We start from the raw sequence: 20,195 nt of genomic DNA on the forward strand, positions 1-20,195 counted from the left end.
GTGCTGGTCTAGTTAAAAGCTTTGGATTATATAAATGAGATAAATCTATGTGCCTATTAGGGTTTGTTTTAATGTCGATTCATCATTTTTGTACTGTAAGAGATACCTACCACTAAAATAGTTTATGATTCCAGCGAATGATATTTATTATAGTAAAGATAGCTCAGCGGTAGTTTCGATAGATAGAGTTAGATGGCCGGCGAATGAACTTGAGCATTGCTTGTTTAAACAAGGGGGCTCAATTGTTTGCATTTCGTCCATCCTGTACCTGCCGGAAATTCGTAAGTGGCTCCTCATCATCCACTGAAATCATTCGTCAGAGAATCCAACCTTTATAACTTTACCCAACGCACGTCCAAGGCCTCTTAATTTCTTCCGTCAGCATTCATATCATAGATTGGATTATAAAATAATAAGGATATGGGGAAGTTTTGTGATTCATTTCGGTTACTTAAATGTATATCAAGATATAACAGGCGTACATAAATAACTCTGAGCAGACGAATTTGCTCATAAACTTTTACTTTTATTAGGGCTATAAACTTACAATCAACGCAGTCAAACTTGTCAGACAGTTCTCTGCTAAGTTAGAATTTCAACATGGAATGACTACTGTGGCACGATGCAAAACTGAAATATAGTAGAGCTTTAGGGCGCTACCATATAGTCTACTGAGCATTCAACTGTGTCCCCTCGTTAGGAAGATAGGCCTGATAGGTTTCAGAATGCCGGTATGAAAGCTTGTGCTGCACGGCATTTGAGTCGGCGATACCCATCTGTTTGAAGACTTCAATATGTCGAACAGGATTAAATGGCACCTTAGAAATAGGTTGAGACTACCTAACTTCTACGACGAGAAATCATCGTTTGTCTTACCGGAAAAAAATGCTAGCCGGTATCTACTTCTTTTGTATCAGCACAGCATTAGTGAATTGACGTACCTTGCGACCACAAGTATGAAAGCGATCTTATTAACTCCTCCCACATCATAAGGAAGATGCCTTTCATTGAAGCTTTTCAAGCTATCAAGTGGCTGAGGTGCTAAAGTGTGCTCGAGTCCTGCAACAGTTGAATTGGCCGGCGTGTTCATATAGCAGGACGGAATTGAATTAGCCCAAACAACAGTATGGAACTAAGTGAAATCACTAGATGAAACGAGGAAAGAAGCCTACAAATATGACAACTATGACAAAAACGGCCGCTTTTTGTCTAGAGCGAAGACTTGTCGCTTTGCGGAAGCATTTGTGTTCGCGATGCTACTTAGCCAAGCTTCATAGTTGCAGGTGTCTGGAAAAAAGGCAACAACGTACAGGTGTTAGTCACTTCTGGCTTGCTTTCGACGCGCAACACATTGTTTAATATAGATACAATTGAGCGGAATATGATCAATCATCGCGCAGGTCAAATATGTTTCCAACATGTAACATCCTATCGCCGGGTCCTAGAAATTTCGAATGATACAAGTTAGCGTTATTGGTATTGGCCTTTTAATTTGCTATTTAAGCCTAGGTAAAGCAACGCAACGTAGAAAGCGAATGAACTACGATAAGGCCCACCGAAGATAACAAACTATCACAAGGTAAATACTGCTTTACTCGGACGTGTGCTGGAAAAGTATTGAAATTGTATTCACTCCTGCAGTTAACTTAGCAATAATTTACGGGCTTGATTGTCCAAAAGTTTGTTCTTCTATAATTCGAAGGCGCTGCTAAGGGGCCTAACTATTCTACGCAAATTTGTTGTTCACACATAGTTCGATAGCTTTTTCAAGGTGGATACGTAGTGTATTTTCTGCTATGATAAAAATTGATGAATAGTATAGCTAAGATCAGAGATTTCAACGCATCGAATTTTAACTTCGGAGCAGGTGTTATAAAGCGATGTGGCTCGTTTTTGTATTTATTATCAAGTACTATGTCGTTCCCATATCGTCTTGGGACGCGCTTGTGCCGTTAAGAGTGGAATGGGTACAACGCTGGAATAGATCTAAAGGTGCCTTTTCGTAACGAAGAATGTTCAGGTGAAACCTTCATTTGCTCGTGTATCAGTTTTATAGTAGGATACCTATATCTCAAGCGTATAGAAAAAATCAAGATCAAAAGGACAAGGCTAATCCTCCTCTGAACGCGTATTAAAACAAGTTCAGGCGTACGACTAAGGACAGGAAAAGGTGTGACCTTGCTAAGTACTTTTGTCCCAAGAAAACACTGACTTCCCACTCTGCTACGGCAAATATCTAGAAGTAGGGTTTACACGACGGGATCTACACGGTAACATGTTAAAAAGAAGAGGGCATCTACATGCTACTTCGTACAAGCTTTGCGCTGCTCACCTATTTTACTTTGCCTATTTCATCATCCCAATGTTGGCTCCGTTTCACGACTGTTTTGTCTAAGAAGCGGCTTGTTCTAGTCAAGTCAAGAATAATGCCTCAGAATGTTAACCAACCTATATGTACCTGCATCTTTCTTTTCGAAGTTTGAATTAAGATATATAATATCGACCACTACCCATGCACAGGACCTGTTGTTTATTTTTTTTTAGCTGCAGAAGCCCCCTTAAAGGCTATTAGTGCGAGTGATCCAGGCCACAGACATTCATTTCGAGTGCCTAGATACGGCTTGAGCATTTTCGAAACATTGGCTGGGCATATAAATTCTGCTTCTGTAGGATCTCGTTCTCCGTCAAAACGAAAACCTATAGTTTTTACAAGCGTGTGGCTTTTTTCATTCAGTACACATTTGTGGTACTAAATACGGCCAGCAAATGTTTAACAAACGTATATCTTAGATCATTTATATTGAAGTTTTCGAAAATTTGCCGTGGATAATTTTTTCTTTCCTTCTTTTATTAGATTCGCTTCATTGTATGATAAAGAATAAATGTTTGCCCGGTCGTAAACGATTTAAATTAAGATGATAATTTAAAGAGATACAACTGTGGCAAATGTATCTGATTTATGTTTTACATTTTTTTTATCTTTTACAACAGTTACAAAGAAAACACGATGTTGTTATTAACATACTTAGATAGCGTATACAATACGTGTCCCGCCGTAAAATCTCGCCAGCGCTTCAAGTTGTGATAGCGGAAATAGGTTCTATGTGTATGCCTGTGTTCGTGAACATAAAAACTTTCGCGTATTTAGGGCCTCCTGCTGTTGTGAACCAGGACTACTGGCTGTTATCTCTTAGCCTGAAATTTTCATAGTAACTCCGAATATGTGTCTATTTTTTTCGAAGATGCTTGCTTGCTTATTACTTATTTTTGTCTGAAAATTTCCATTGTTTGTTGGGTGACCTAATTGCTTTGATATCGTAGGCGCTGTACGTGATTAATGCGCGTTAAACTACAATCTTTAGTTAAAAAAAGAAAGCTTTTAATATATCTGTATTGAAGATCTTTACATTTTTTTTTAACTTAATTATTCATTTTATTAACGGTACGAGCTGCCAAGTTAAACGTTCTCGTGGTGCTGCTGGGTTTTCAAACATCAGCAGGAAGTCGTCCACAATTGTTTTGAAGACAAAGATCGTTGAGCCCAACATCGAAAAACGTATTTTGCTGCAGTGTCAAAGGACGTTGTATTAACGAAGTTCGTAAACTTCGAATGCGTTGCGTCAGAAGTCTATGTTACAGAGGTTCTCGACGAGAATCAGGAAGCTCGACGGCTCGGGCAGCCTGCAATACTGGTCTCATTGCATGAAGTGTTCATTCCACTAACAAAATAGGATTTAGTTGACACTGAGAATTCATAATCGTTAGATTTTACCGTACACGTACACATCTATCAAAACACGCTAAAGAGCAAATGTTAGATCGGGATTCTGTCTCTGGCGGTCTCGTGGCTATGGTTCGTTATTTCGTTTAGTTTTTCCTGCAAATCGATGGCCATGGATCATATAAGGTTATAATAATCTTTGAGAATAAAATGATAGCGTGTTGTTAGTATACGGTCGAACGAATCATCGTCAACAGTGTTGACAAACATTGGTGTATAAAAATTGTAGATAGGCAAAATGTTTATGATAAACATACGTTATTCATCAGTTTCTCCATCACGAATTTCTCTATAGATACTCACATGATAGAAAAAAATCATACTCGTCAGTGCGAAACAGACACAGAAGGTCTGCTGCAACGAACTGGACAAAAAGAAGTGCTGCAGTCATCTCTACGATTGCTATTATATACGTATTTGTCGATGACATTATTTTTTTTTTAACTTTTTTGTTTGGCGCGCCCCATTATTCGACAGCTTAAGTTTAGTTAATTTTCACGCATCTGTAGTTCAAGCTGGTAGAGGCTGGGTCTCTCCTTTGTCGTCTTGCTCTGTTGTATATCATTTCATTCGTCCGCAGTTTTTGGGGGAATTTTACATCTCAGCCGGCTGGTGGGAAGTTGACAGTGCCGTCCGTCAATGCCTATATACTCGTCAGATAGATCTTTTATGATATGTTTAGCTGATATGAACATACCCCAGCCTTTTGTAATGACTGAGAACAAGAATCTCCTGTGAGTTAATTGGGATCATTATTCTAACGCGACCTGCCCCCCCCCCTGCCCCCTCTGATGCGATGAAGAGCGGACAACTGGCCGCACGACCATCGTGTTGTTTCACCTGAAGTCACCTGCTCTTTGTACCTGAGCAATCCACAAAGGATAGCGTGTGAAGGCGGGAAGTGTCGCCTGAAGCAATCGCAGGTTCGAGGATGAATGAAGCGAGAGTGTGATATAAGTTCTCACCTTGTAGTAGATAATAATTATCTTCTTTGTTTGGAGCTATGATGAGTGGACGCGTTCACCTAAATATAGGGTGCGCTTTTAGCCACGTTCTCCATATTTCAGATATGTATTTCGATGATATTACAACTACTATTAATTATATAATTAATAATAGATACACTGCTATTAAACTGTCGTGTCGGTTAATGAGTTTACAATTTTGGTTCCGGCTAAACACAATGTAAACTATGGAAAATCATTATTTTACTTGACATGTTTTGTTTTGATGCATGTATCTTGCATGTAGCCGGCGAAAATGGATTACAGTATTATGGAATCATTGAAAATTTGACTGTTCTCTTCAAATAATTGAATAGATTTAGAGTGACGCTTGTTTTTAACGATTTTAGGTTAGGCACGAGGATCGTTTCTGAGGTTAGAATGTTTGTTAATTATTTTTTCTTTAACTTAAGTTGCATTATCGCTTCGAGTAGTGCTTTCTATATAGTGCTGGAGAAACGAGCTAACTCTCCGTGTCGACATCGCATTGACTTATTGTAATGTATGGTATGTATCATGAATCCGTCCTCTTCATCGGGCTATTCCGAAGAACAGTGGCACTGGAAGATCCCAGCTAACCAAGCTAAGCAGGCTCAGTTGTAGGCCCAAAATCGCAATAGAAATGCATGTGTTCTTCTATCTTATGTAGCCTTAAGGGTTCTTCACTAGTTTCATTGAAATGTTGCTACTTCTCGTGGTTAGAGAAGACGGTAGGCATAGACCGCGTCACTGTGGGTTTCATGGAAGCCTCAAGCAGTACAACGCAAAGTGCTCACATTTTTACAAAAGCTATTTTGCATGGAAACGAATATTCGTTTAAACAAAGAAGGATTTCCTACTTGTGAGGAAAGGATAATCTGGACGATGAAGCCATATATTTAAGAACTGAACCTACAACGATCGAGTAACTCGACTGAAAACTTTATGCCACCTTCATCTTGAACGAAGAGGCAATATTTCGAGTACAGGACAACCAGCTTTTTTTCGTAAATCAGATCGACCATTTAAAACAGATGCCTCTATCTTAGTTCTATAGGGGACGTCATTGTTGGGAACTAGGTTTCGATCTTCGTGCTGACAGACTTTGCTATTTATATAAGCAGTTACACTTGGCTTTTGTAGACTGATCCGTTAAGATATGGGAGCAGGGCCTGTGAAACTGTATGCTCATTTTAATAATATCATATAGAACGCTAAACAAATGCGTTTTAGTCAAAAGACAACTTACATAATCGGCCTCGATCCGAGCACCGCTATCGGTTGCTATTAAATGCTAAAATAATCACTCAGTCGCTGTGATAAAAAAAAAAGAAGCAATATTATCTGGTCTAAGCTTGTCCATAATATCGAATTCTTTAGTAATCTCTAGCAAAGTTCTTTGTCGAAATAGGACGTTCTACTAAGATGTAAATTAACAGATCAGCGCATCGTTCACTCTATTTTAAGAACCCGTCGTAAGCTATACTAACAAAATCAAAGTAGCAACAGAATGGGTCACACAGTTGTGTGTATATATATGTTCGAAATAGGCGCATTTATGATGCCGCTGTGCCTTCTTACTACACACATCTCACGTCTAGATCGTACGGGCTTAAATAACATTTGTGGGGCAAAAACCACTAGGCATACTAAATGTTGTAAGCTCGGCACGGCGATTGTGTAAACATAGTAGAATATATAGAGCTCCGTCAAGTGTAGTTAGAAATGGCGAGCGGAGGGCCGAGTGCTGACAAAGCCCGCGAAAAGCATCTTTTATTTCAGATGCTTTCTTGTCACTTCACCATAAAATATCCAAGTTACGATTAAACTATTGTTTCCTACATAACCAAAAGTTTGTTCAGAATCAGAGCAACATACATGAAGAGAAGAACTGCGCGGATAACGTCGAGAGCGACGATATATTGGCAATAAGGACATTCTGATATGTTTATGTTCTTTGCGAGCTGCTTATTACTTAGCGATGGGTAACACGATCTAGAACGATACACTCGTCACAATAAGGATCTTGAGTATCAGCCATACAGGAAATACGTCACGTTTATGACGTAATCATCAGTAAAAAATCAATAATTTTTTTTTCTGATTTCACTAAGGTCCACTTGAACTGCTGCCCAAATGGAAACAGTAATGCAAAATATAGGTTAGCTAGCCTAACAAATGATTCACATCGTAAACAAGATGCATCTTATAAATAGCCGACTCCATATCCGTTTTAATGTATTTAGCGTAGGGGGCCATTATACAATGCTTATGGAAACAATCGTAAATGTTTGTTGTTGTTGATTTTGAAGACAATTTATGCTGTAATAGTTTATATCGCCTTAGTTCATAGTATGTCGTCTGGACAAATTCTTGACCGAAACTGTACCTTACATGAGACTCAAAACATTTTCTTTCTTATTAAATAGGCCATTCAACAAAATACCTCATAGTTAATTTTTAAAGGTTGCAAAATGGTCAGTATAAGCTACAACGTGAAAAGATATCCTGCTTTTGGTAATTAAACGGCGCTAAGGACATAATGAACGTTCGAATAATAAAGGATTCACATAATGCGTTTTCACAAAGAAGTTTCTTTACCCCACTATATAGCTTCATCATTGACGCAAAGTCAGAGCGGTAACCGTCTGGCTACGTCGCGTGGCTGGTGACACTACCTCATTTGCACCGCGGAGTGACCGTACACCCCCTGCGCCCACTACCCCTATCCCCTTAAGAGGCTTCCAACACCGAGGAAGTGGGAGTGTCGCTTTCTTGGTCCTAACGTGTCACCAGTCCAGCATTCAGCCGCCCATTGCGCTGCCACTAATAGCTGATCATCATTCATTACACCCCTCTGAATGAGAAAATGCCTTTGTGAGTTTAACAAGCGGCACCGCCAGCATCTTATGACATCAGAGGCAGTTTTGTTCCAACCTCTTTCTTTAACGAAGGAACCTTGTCTAAAGAGGTCCTGCTGTGAGAAGAGTTTTAAAGGAATTTTCCTCAATCCTGCGTCTGAATCCCCCCAATAGGGATTATATACTAGCTCACTCAATTCTCTTCATCAATTTTTCTAATGGAAGGTCGCATGGTAAATGATACCGTGCACATTTTTAGCTGGTTTTAGCTAGTTTTTAGTGGTTTCAAATCAGCAGTATCTAGCGTGGCAGTCGGATCATATCATGATCAGTTTTCTATCTCGTATCTATCTAGATATAGAATAGAATGTGCGTGAATTTCGTGGCACTAAAGCTTCTATGTCTTGTTGGTGGCAACGATAATTAGAACATAATAAACAATTATATATCTGAATCTGTGTTCAAAGGAAACATTACGCTGCTGATTCCTATTTCCTGTATCTCGTTATCTTATATATAATTATTAGCTATATAACAGAACAGAAACAGCCTCTACCACTTCCTTTTATTATAGTTAATCTCAACCGTAAAATATTTAACTAAATAACTTGTATTATTTACAAGAATTGTGTAGTAGTTGTGTTTAGCTTATCCGAGGATATGATTCATCTAATCCAACTTAAGTTTATACGCGGTCTAGAAATTCGAATAGGAAAAGAGGATCTGGACGTATCATGTGACGCAAATGGAAAGCTAATAACTATGTAAGTCGATAGGAAAAAAAAGCCAGAGATCAGCTTTAGCTAGCGCCTCTAGAAGTGTCAGAGCAGACACGAAAAATACGCAAAGCCATAAGCATTACTAATGAATGTGTCTGGATAGACGGGAAAAATCTTCCGCTTGACACAAAAAAGCTTCTCACAGCTTGTATTTTGTATACGGGGTGAAGATATCAAGTTATGCCTAGGCAGCAATCAGGGTAAACAAATAAAAAATAATAATCAAAACCTTGCCGACGGTTTTCGGTGAGGAAACGTACCATTATCATATAAATATGTACTTTGCTTATGAAGCATACAGTTGTATGCGATTTAAGACCTAACTAAAGGCAATCGTTACTATTCATTCATCTGTAGACGACTGTGTTCGGTACAAGTAGTCACCGTCGCATGTACAAACATAGTGTGTTTTCATTCAGGAGTAATGGCAGCCATTTCCGAGAGCCTGCTGTGTGGTGTAAAAAAAAAAAAGGTAAAACTTCTAGTGAACATAAAATAGGTTCGTCCTTGTTTATCTTCGTTGAAGGCAATTACTGCTAAAGGTTCTTTAGCAATGGAAGCTCCATGTCGTCTACAAGTCTGAAACGAGGTGAAAACGGCCGGATGAATGGTCAATGAATTTGTGATTCGCGTCAGCCGAGGAATTCAATATAATCGCCTTATATTTGCTCAGCTTTTTATTGCTTTGGGGGGATTTCATGGCTGGATTGAAAAAAGAGGCTTAAGGACGCTGGTTTCATAAGAAGTGCCTGCCTAATTTACACCGACCGTAATATGCCACTGAAGGACCTTTTATCATTGGATTGCCAACGATGCTGGACTCAACACATAACGAACGCTTGTTCTAGCGGAGTGTATGCGTAATTTTTAGGGTATCACGTCCTGTCCATCGTAGATAGCATGAAGCGATGAACAAGCCAATTACACAAGTATCGCCTTTTGAGTAGAGCTCTATTTTTAGATCTATTCCAGCACGCCGGTATCCTAATCTAATCTGCTGTTGACCAATGCACTCTGTTTGCGAAGATTTAGAAATCGTTAGGTGTTGAAGAATAGCATATCCTTTCAATGTACGTGGCTCTATCAATATACGTTTGTAAGCTAGCGAGAATAATAAGGGTCAGGACAGAAAGGAAACAAATGTGTACTTCGCGCCTGGTTTTGAAATTTTGGATTACGCATTTCTATATATACAACAGGTGCTTATTATCGAAATCCAATAATGTTAAACAGGTATTTAGTATGATTCAGACGCAAAAACTATAGCCTTTTATAAACACAAGGATCGGCTCAGACTTACGTCAGTCGCAAAACAGAAATAGTATACAAATGAAATCGAATATTCATAGGTTTTCACTAAGAACAAAGCTAAATATTTACAAACGAATTTATAGCACTTTCAATACTATAGGCCGTTTTCACTTCAGTGAAGGTAGAATCAGAGATAACGACTGAACAGAAATGATGTTGGTGGGAGCGAAAAGTGACTCACTAATAACAGAAGCCAATTGAAGCAGTCATGATATTATCGTTATTCCAGGAAAATGAAACCGAACATCAAGACTAGATGAACTTAAACGAAGTCCCGATACCTTTCAAGAAGCCGCTTCATCTCCCAGCGGGATCCATTAGTATTGAAGGCTACATAATAGGATAGGAGGCGATCGCATTGACGGTCATCCTCTCTCTTGGAAAAGCTTAGCGCTTTAACAGTCTGAGCTTCAAAGTACCTAATGAAAGCCTTAGCACTTTGTTAAACTCACAAAAACTGGCTTTCTACTACGGCGCCTAGCAAGCGAGTTAGCGCAAGAGACATCACAAGCAATGATCACTCATTAAAGATAGTCGGGGTGTGCTACAACCATCTAACTCGTTTCCAACCAGCAGTAGACAAAGCTCTATGGAAATAGTATGTGTCCAAAGAACTTCTTAAATAACATCGAACAGCTGACGTTCAGGTCGAAGAAGAGGGATCTGTTTTCAATCCGATATACTCAAAGCTATGAAAAAACAAAAAAAGTGAACCTTCTTACGAATGAGCCTAATCTGAAGGCTGTTCGATACGAGTGCTGGATGAATTGTCAACACGTATTAAACTAGAAAAATACGGATATCAATTAAAATCATCGAGATAATATCTGCAATTATCTAAAGAATCATCAGATAAACTCCGATCATTCCCTTGTACATATGTTAGTTCGTCATTTATACGTACGTTGCGAAGCTGAGAAGTGAACGAGAAGATCGCTCAATTAAAATCTTCTCGTGATGATATCTTTGAGCAGTCACTATTATAGCTAATTAAGCGAATAGAAACGAGAGTGTTAAGCGTATCAGTGAATTGCCGAAGACAAACGAAATGGGTAGCTTAAGCATATTGTGGTCACTATCTGTGCTGTGCAGTGGTTGAACGAGCTATAATTATGTGAACAGAATTTTTCTACTTACGGCCCCTATTGATCTCATCCCTATGGATCGTTACGTGCACCATTCATCTCATCCGTATTGATCATTACGTGCACGTCGAATATGCGTGAGAGACTTCTAGGAGAGGGTAACTTGTATGAGTATGTCGACCATGCTGGAGAGACACTCTCTCTAGAATGCGTGGCTGCGAAACAAGCTCAACCATCCCATGGCCTGCGTAGTGATGTACAAAAGGGCTTCAGGGTCAGAATTTGATACGCTGCAGGCTGAGGATAGGCCAAAGGATCTTGAAATGCAAATATCTGCTTGCGTTGAATAAAATGTAGTCTACTATATGATTCTGGGAATCACTCGTAAAAAATGTCTAATGCTCCATTGTGGTTCACTGATATTTTAATTGCTAATAGCTAGCATTGCCCTACTGCCAGAGAGTTTTAGGATGTAATGTTTCAGTTGAACAATATGTAATTGTAAAATAATGTATACTCTAATTACAAGACGGAGCAATTTTTTAGCGTCGAGGTCATTGGTAAGGCGAATTAAACATCTGCTTGAAAATATGATACTCATATATAACCAATAGTTTGACGAAATATACTTTATTAACAAAGGGGGGAACTCATTCTAAGAGGTTAGTTTAGATCGTTCTGTACCGAAGTCTTTACAGTGCCCCATTATTTTGATGTAACATCGAGCCTTTCCTTAACCTGCTGTTTTGCCGTCGTCCTTACGTAACGTATCATTCGTTAACCCCTGGTATACAAGTGAAAACTACGAAATTTAGAACGTTTTCAAATTCTCAACTTTGACACATATTCTTAATAATGATTAGTGCATGCTACATTATAGTGACCCGAAGCGTCCTTGACTATGTAGTGAATTGAAGAACAATGAACCCACAGAACGTATTTGTCTAACGTAGATCAGCATCTCTTTTGTTACATGTATTTGCTCGCAAATATACAAAGTATACGCGCTTATCGCGACTGACACGGTCCCCCATTATTTTTTGTTGGATGTCCCTTTAGATCGACGATTTATTTGATATGGCTGTCAGTGAGGGTTAGGAACGTCTGTAGAAACGCACCATCCAGAGATATCGTTTATGTTATCGTCCAACCAAAATTGAAAAATGAAAATATCAAGAAACCAAGGGTTAAGGTAAGAGTTTGGCTTATAATAGAGCCACAATTGCCGGTGCTACTTTTTTTTAGGATTGGAATCAGCGACAAGTGCCTTATCATATTGACATGAAAGGGACGCCGATTGGTAACAACGTCAGACAATTTCAGAACGTAGACACTCGCGAATCGATGACCGCTATCTGCATCTTGCTCTGTGGAACCGTTTATTGGACCTCAAATGAGCAATCTTCAAATGTTGGCCGTAGATTGTAGGTTTTCTTCAATTTGAAGGTAGTTAAATTCAAACCAGCTTTTAAGGGATCAGATCTTGTTTCCACAAGTTCTGTCAATATTACACATGCTTCCATATACATTCGGAACAAATTTTAATTATCTCAATACGACGGACAGTATTTGGCATCAAAATTGTTTCGGTAGCAAAAGTATCGTCTTTGAAACCCGTAAACAACATTTTTTTTTCCGTTTTCGTTTGTATCCGTCCACATCGCTGCAACTGCTTCATGTCAGCGTAGTACTACCGGGATCGCGCTGATATATCAGCTTCCACTTTCTAAGTTAACTGGAACTTACGTAGTTGTTACGAATCACATGTTTAATATGTATATTATAGTCTGAATGATTGCGCCATTGGGAATGCATAGCTTTGCAAACCTATATAAGCTAATATACTACCGACGACTATAGTTACAAAACAAACCTTAAAGTCTTGCGTTGGCCACTTCTTATTACTCGTCCGTATTCTATCACCAGTTCTTCACTGAACTTCGGGGAAAATGTTGGCCCTCTCCGCCCTGTATTTATCTATGTACATTTCCATACTCAAACAAACGATCGTCATCGTGTTCCAATAATACCCGAATACTCATAAAACATATCACGTCGCAGCAGAATCACAAACGCGTCGCTTCAATCGAAGTCGTTTCGATGGAAACAGGTTAGCGATGGCAGAGGAGGGGAACGAAGATCACAATAAGGTATTATTATGATCACTGCCATTATCACCATCGATATGAAGGGTTGCTCGTCGAACGATATGCGTATAATAAAATAATGTACAATTTCATGACGTATTATTGACAGGCTGGGCAAGAACGGCCCGAAGTACTGCACGCTTACATGCACGTGCAGCGACCCACACCGGCGGTGCGGACAGGCATCGTTTTGTCGTGCAGCTGATCGACCAACTAACTCGCGTCCACAGTCAGTTAATGCTGCGTCACTGTTCCTGTCGCTATCTGGTTTTAGTAACATGTGCGTTTTTTTATTATCGTTATTTGGTATTGTTCTTTTGCTATTTATCGTTGTTGATGGTACTGTTGGAAAAATTGTATCTGGAGATGAGATTAATCGCTGTGCTATCCTTTTCTGTTTCTGTAATAAGGGTCCGCGTAAGGCGATTGTGGTATCGATTCCATGTGTTGGACGGCTGATCAAAATTTGTTGCGAACTCTGTCTGAAAGCACCGATCTCTGACCGGCCCGAATACGACATCAGATGAAACATTGTAATAAAAGTTATGGTCACATGTTAGTGCTGGCCAATCTATTCATTACCGTATTGTGGTACTTTAGCGATACATGTCGTTATTGTGTTACCTGTATTCGATTGTGTATTTTTTAATACACTTTTTTTGTGTGCTAGTAATATGTTAACTGGTGATTTTTTTCTAACAAGCTACGACCGGAACTAGCATTGATATCCGATTAACTAATGACCAGTCAACTTACACAATTTTTAAAAATCAACGCTTTTTAGGTTGCTGCTGTCTCTTAATGGTGATTTCTCTGGTAAAATTAGAATCGAAAAATCGGGATCTTCTAGATAAATGCTTTTACTTCGAGGTCATGCAATTGACTGGTCAACTGCTGGTTTTTTTTTTCTGGTTCTCAAAAAAAATGGCTGCGATTTATGCTAAATATCCGTGTTCAATTTTTCAACCACGGTCAAAAAAACGCTAAAAATGGTTTGTCTTGTCGTTACCAAAAGCCCTCAGCGGTGAGTAGAATACGAACTTGGTGCCCTTTATCGAGACGTTGAAAACACTGCGAACGAGCAAAAGCAAGAGATTATTTCGACTATGGCCACATATATTTTCAATTTAAATTCCGGAAAATCTCTGGATAAACGAGTTTTACAGACCGAGAACAACCATCGTGGTAAAAAGTAACTCATGCTGGTGAAACCTCTTGAATGAATGGTATCATTGGTAAACGTTCCAGTTTCATTCTAATATCCTTCTCCATCGAACTTTTTTTTCTACCACACATAGAGGCTCCGCCCGGCTTTCCGATACTAGGTCCTGGTAGAGTAAGTAGGCGCCGTAAAGGCTAGACAGCCTTTTCCGACTATGCTTACAGCGTGACACGACCCTACTGAAGAGAGTGTACAAGCTATACGCCTTCCATCTCACACTTTCCGCTCACTTGTAGAAATCAGACCTCCGACATGTCTAGACATGTTGGAGCCTTCCTTCTCGAAAGCATCAAAAAGCTTTCAGGTATCTTTGCTTTACTTAACCTTTTTTTTTTTCTACACAGATAGACTTTGTGCATCACTTTATACTGCGCTACTACGACGACTGTTGAGCGTTGCCAACAGTAATTTAGAGAAATTAGAAACGACCAGTCTGAAACGCAATATCATTTAGATTTCAATAAATTTCTAATGTAGTTGTTTCGTAAACCGATAGAAGCGAATCGTCGCTAATATAAATTATGGTCTACGTTCATCTCTTTTGAGTAGGAAAACTCGTACTCAACTTAAAGACTCTGCGCGAAAGATATCGGTAGGCCTGCTATTTCTATGTTGGACTTCATCATACCTTTATTCTTTATCTACTCTTCTTTCCTACGCGCTTCGACAGCCACTTGATAAATCAACGGATGTTCGTTCCGGCCAGCACGAAACATCATCTTCAGTGGGAAGCTTTAGTTCTATTTAGATTTCTAGGTAGAGATTTGTTATCTAGAATCTCTGATGCGCAAACGAGATGAAAAACCTAACCTGAGCGTTTAGAGTTAAACCTCCATATTCTGAACACTAAATGGAGATCCATTTGGGGAGATTGACATTGTCAAGACGCAAAGGTTCTCTTTTGACTGATCGAAGTGTATTTAAAGATTGGTTTTGTGTAGACTAGGGACTACGAATTTGTGGGGAAAGGTAAGAACTGGATAAGTCGGTGACATAAAGATGTCGAACGATTACCGGGATGATGGCCAGATCACGAAGGATCGAAGAAGGCACAGAGTGCGATATCGATCTATTGAAATTATGTGTTTTACCAAAGAATTGACCACATGCATAAGAATGCCAAGTTTTTTTTAAATTACGGAAACTTAAAGGCACATCGTTGTGAAATTTATTTGTTATTGTATTTTTTTAGGAATCAAACAATTTCCCAGGCAGTTATCGATATATAAACTAACTATGGATCAAAGTTGCCACATTCGTTCGAATACGCCGACTCATTTCATCAAAATGGAGTCAAAGTGGTAAAGATATATACAAAATAGATAAGTTTGCAATTATTGAAACTGACTACTAAAAAGAATGAAGGTCGAATAGAAAAAGGCGCGTTGCTATGCCTTACATTTTTAAGTCCTTAGAGAAAACCCTGAAATTAGCTCTTCCGTTTTCACAGTTGTCCAGTGAGTTTGTTCATTTCTGAGCGTCACCCCCTATGGCTATTGCCTCAAGTCCCATGTACAGCACAAGTTGTGAGAATGAAGAAGGTTATCCGTCATAGGAGGAAAATGTGTCCGAACTGTGATTAATTTTGTGAACATATGCGACTGTGCTATAGGTACTTCTTGACGGAAAGGCTCCTGTAAACCATCGTTTTGTAGATAATGATGTAGCAATAGATGAAGTGTGACTTTTATACCAGCATGAAATGGGAGTAATCTTCTTCGTCAGTAGATTTTTTTGTGAACATCTTGCTTAAATGCCACCCAACCTTTGCTACCTAGAGGTAAAATAGGCCTTTTCAGGAGGACCAACCTGTTGAAATAACAACGATTTTGAGGGAAACCTATAAATGTCACATGTTATATTGGCCTTGTGGAAATAGCAGAAGCCCGCTGTCGATTTTGAATATTTAGAGATGAATAACTGAGATAATCGTTGGCCTAACTGCTTCAATTCACAATCATTTTAAAACTCCCTTTACTTGGGTGTAGGATCGAGCTAATGGGGCATCCGTTTTAAAGGACAATGAAAATGTTATACAAGATTTATTTTTCGCTCTAGTGCTCTCAAAAGTTCCTTTAACTATTCCGAAATTTGGTGGCAATCTCTGCTCGCGGTACACGTGCGTCTGTGAAAGAATAAAGAGGGCAAATGCAACATCACAGATCGCGTAACGCAAGGAGAGGAATATACTCCTCCAAAGATAACTGTTTGAAATCAGAGGGCGGACATTGGATACAAAAACAGGCAACTCCACTATAAGACGCCCATCTGATGTAACACTCGTGGGTTACAGCTAACCCAAATGAAAGGATATGACTTCATAGCGGATAACTCAGCTTTGTATAAAGCGGAAATCCTTTTCTATCCCAGGATCGGAATAGGCATGCCCGCCCACTGGCACTAGGAAACAACCGTAATCTCCTCATGCCGAAAAACTTGGTGTGTTTTCAACAACTTCTTAATAACGACAGAATTAGGTATGGCCGCTACTGAAAGTTATTTATAACAACTTCGTTAAAGTGCTCTACTTTTTTTAATAGATAACCTTTTAACTGACATGGGAAATATCATCATCATCATCATGTGGAATAGGGACATCTGGTCGATGGTATCATCTCATAATCATTAGACGTTCAGCAGACGTTCAAACCCACAGAACTTCTGTAAAACTATCAATAGTTGTCGCGCTGACTGCTATCAAAAAACCTTGTGTCGCTCCGTTCGCGACAAGAACGGAGACCTTATCTCGTCGACGGACCATTGTCAATTTCTGCGTTCGGAGAGTTATTACCGATGCTAAAGTTCGGGCAGTGGTGTGAATGAAACGTTTCGTCGAGTAGGAAATGCGCTCGGTACGGGACACCCAGTCAGCTATACTTTCTACCTAAAAACAAGAAAAAGCTTAGCCCAGCATGTTTCTATTTTTCCAATGGGTGCGACAGTATCGAGAAGTGCAGCAGCTAGTCCAACATATCAATTGAAAAAAACAGAGCGAAGATAAAGACGGATTCGTAAGATATGGAACGAGATAGTGAACGTTCTAGTTTAGAACTATTATCGGTGAAGCTGTTGCCTTCGATCTGTTCCGAGTTCGACGAGCTTTGTCGCATGATGACAGAGTTCATTTAGCTGTCTATCGCGCTGACACGAACGCGCGCGTGCCAAAAACGATCGCAGGTCGCAAATGGCACGCCTACAACAGGCGGCCTAAACGTTTACCTTCTAGGCAAAAACGTATGGCTGATGACAGCGAATAATTACGCAGGTCTAGTAAAGTTGAGCGATATTTAAAGTAATGGTAGAAATCGAATGTTCTGCTCGTTTACGTAAGGCGGCATGCTGATCTGAATGTACGTCCAGTCTATAGTTTTCTGATGACGCTAATGTTTGGATGCCTAGCGAATGATGATTGTTATATTAGAACAAATCCAAAATGCAAAAACTGTGCATTTCGATCAGTATAACGAGTGAATTTTTTATTGTACCATAGCAGATTCGGTAACACAATAATAGATTCATACTTTAGAAATTATGTATACGTGTAGGGCTGATAAACCTGTAATGAACGCAGTAAATTGGGGGCAACTACCCACTGATTGTATCTGGTACAGGGTAAGGGGCGAGAAGATGACAGACAAATCCAGAGCTCTCAGGCGCGTACAAGTGCGGCCTTTTACTCGGAAAATTGGTAATAATAACACTATTTATATAGTTCTATTGTTATGAACTTTTCTCGCAAACCATTTTTACATAATTGAACGCGGGAAACCATTTCTTTTCTCTAGGGCCCAGAATCGCCGAAATTTTATGGGCTGTTACGATAAAAACCTATGAAATAGCAACTTCTGCAATTAACGATGCATTTGGTGCGATCTACAGACCCCAAAGTCCCGTTGGGCTAGTAACCATAGCTACGTTGTTGTTCGTTCTGCCTCAGCGTACAATAACATAGCTCATTGCAATAGTTAAATAGATATACCGTTGGGCCACAATTGTCGACAAAGTCATTCTCAAAGGGAAATGGGCAGGGAGATTTTGAGCAAGCTCTCGTTGTTTCGGGCTCGTTGTTTCGACGGGGCGTACGTAAGGCGTGCGCGTGTAAGGCAGTGAACAACAACAATGATAAAAGGTTAACTATTATTTCGATGTCAATTAGCTGCTGGTCAGTATCTCTCTGTGTGTGCTCTGAGCAGGCTTATAGTAAAAAAATGATACGGGTAGATATATTTGTCGAAATCAGCGGCAGCGGGAACTATTGACAGCTGATTTCGGTACACGCACTGTAAATGATCGGCCATTCATTTGTTGCTGCTGCTGCTGCTGCTTCCTCCTACAATGTCACACTGCTCATTGTTTTCAGGGTACCTCGAAAGCAACGGTAAACCGAGCGCCGGTAGCCGAGTACCAACGGCTGCTGCACCGGCTCTTCCTGCGTGTCACAGGGATGTCTGAAACAGATCGAAAAGCGAAGTTTCCGCAGTCACAGCACCAACAGTAGACCGTGGTGATTTTTTTGTTTACCTCCCGTTGGTTTTTGTCACTCTACATTGCCAACTGCAAAACGTTTTTAAGGTCAGACAAGCATTCGTATTGATGAACTCACTGACCCAAAGCGGATGTCATAATGCAATCTGGAGTTCGACTCTAGTGCAATATACTGGCTTTTTCTATTGAACACTAGACAGTACGAGGTAAGAGTGGTACCATAGAAAAGTACCAAGTGAAACACTTACGAGGGTACCCATTTGCGAATGGTGATTTTCTCCGATCGGCACTTGTCTTTTAGATAGCCCAGTCACTTGTAGTAAACAGAAACAAAAACTGTAGAAATCGTTATCGTAACACAGAGCTAAATAGATGTTTTTTTTTTTCATTTTGAGCTATGAGAGACTAAACTGGATACAAGTGGCAATTTTTTCTCTGTTAAGTATCTGTTTCTCCGGAAGAGTCAAGACGAATTGTATGTGACGCGTTTTTGCACGACGTGGTATCAGAGTATATAGTGTTTTTACCAGATCACAATACAAGTTTGAAATGAACAGAAAAAAAGTACAGCTGAAGGTGATCCATGCTTAGGTTAGGAAGTGCGGCTGCGGTGAGATCTAAAAACCCAAAATATATCTTATTTTTACAGTGATCCTATTCCACGCTTGAAGTCTCCCTTTGACTCGCGAGTGCCGAAAATAATGGTCACCTTATTTGGTGATATACGATGAGTACTGTGTATTGTTGTGTTTAAAAGCTAAGAAAAGAGTAACTATTAAGAGAAATAAAGACTGATAAAACTAACTGATAACACTAATACTACTAAAAAAGTATTATTACCCTTTTGGTTCAATGCAGTTGCTGGAATTTTCATGTCGGCGTCTACCATCCAGTCAATGGGGTAGGCTTTTTCGTAATTAACTGGCCCTCGGGGGTTATCCATCAGTATCAATCAATGCAAAATGATATCTTTGCAGAAGTCGAACAATCGATATTAGACAATACGTAATTCCTTGATGAAAAAATTAAATCTTCACCACAAGAATAGGGAAGGTCAGAACTTCCGCTGACAGATACTTTCAACTATTGAGTTTAACGTGCTTTACCTTCTGGAGTGCAAACTGAACAGATAATTTAGCCGTTACACAAAAGTACACGGACGATTCTTAATAGACATTCAATGATAGTATAATGAAAATATCTCTTTCCAGGTGTCCCTGGTATCGAAACGCACCCAGTTGCCTGCTTTCTCATTTAGCTAAGTACGTATGGTTATTATTTTTCCTAAGCCGGATAAATAGGCTATCCAAATTATGTAGACGTGTGAGGTAGCAAGAAAAGACTACTAAATATTTGATCGTAAAAGATTTGGGTTGGCAAAAGGCGTAAATTGTTTTGATCTTTTGTCATCAAATGCGGGAGCGGAACGGTACTGTTAGTGTTATAGCGACCAGGCGTTGGCAAAAAAACTATGACTGTTAGAGAAATTTTCAGCATTTTTTAACGGTACGGTATCGTACGATTCGGCCATCTGCAAAGCC

The 20,195-nt window shown here is 39.5% G+C and overlaps 4 long non-coding RNA genes across 4 annotated transcripts in view; 2 read left to right on the forward strand and 2 right to left on the reverse strand.

Moving 5' to 3' along the window:
* Positions 1-487: 487 nt before the first annotated feature.
* On the reverse strand, positions 488-10,819 carry LOC111258786 (uncharacterized). The gene is made up of 2 exons (XR_002679180.2): positions 10,620-10,819; positions 488-1,287 (listed from the first exon to the last, which is right to left on the reverse strand). It is a non-coding gene; the product is annotated as an uncharacterized LOC111258786 (long non-coding RNA).
* Positions 10,820-12,680: 1,861 nt separating this feature from the next.
* On the forward strand, positions 12,681-13,528 carry LOC111258787 (uncharacterized). The gene is made up of 3 exons (XR_002679183.2): positions 12,681-12,950; positions 13,057-13,227; positions 13,358-13,528. It is a non-coding gene; the product is annotated as an uncharacterized LOC111258787 (long non-coding RNA).
* A 4,084-nt stretch (positions 13,529-17,612) lies between these two features.
* The window catches only part of LOC111258785 (uncharacterized), a 26,021-nt gene continuing 23,438 nt past the window's right edge, over positions 17,613-20,195 (reverse strand). Inside the window, exon 7 of the long non-coding RNA XR_015310287.1 lies at positions 17,613-18,617. This is a non-coding gene — a long non-coding RNA (uncharacterized LOC111258785). The remainder of the gene's footprint in view (positions 18,618-20,195) is intronic.
* LOC111258788 (uncharacterized) overlaps positions 18,626-20,195 on the forward strand; it is a 16,673-nt gene continuing 15,103 nt past the window's right edge. The window contains exons 1-2 of the long non-coding RNA XR_002679187.2: positions 18,626-18,860; positions 19,866-19,916. This is a non-coding gene — a long non-coding RNA (uncharacterized LOC111258788). The remainder of the gene's footprint in view (positions 18,861-19,865; positions 19,917-20,195) is intronic.

Source organism: Varroa jacobsoni, unplaced genomic scaffold (assembly GCF_002532875.2).
Source record: "Varroa jacobsoni isolate VJ856 unplaced genomic scaffold, vjacob_1.0 scaffold_263, whole genome shotgun sequence".
NCBI lineage: Eukaryota > Metazoa > Arthropoda > Arachnida > Mesostigmata > Varroidae > Varroa > Varroa jacobsoni.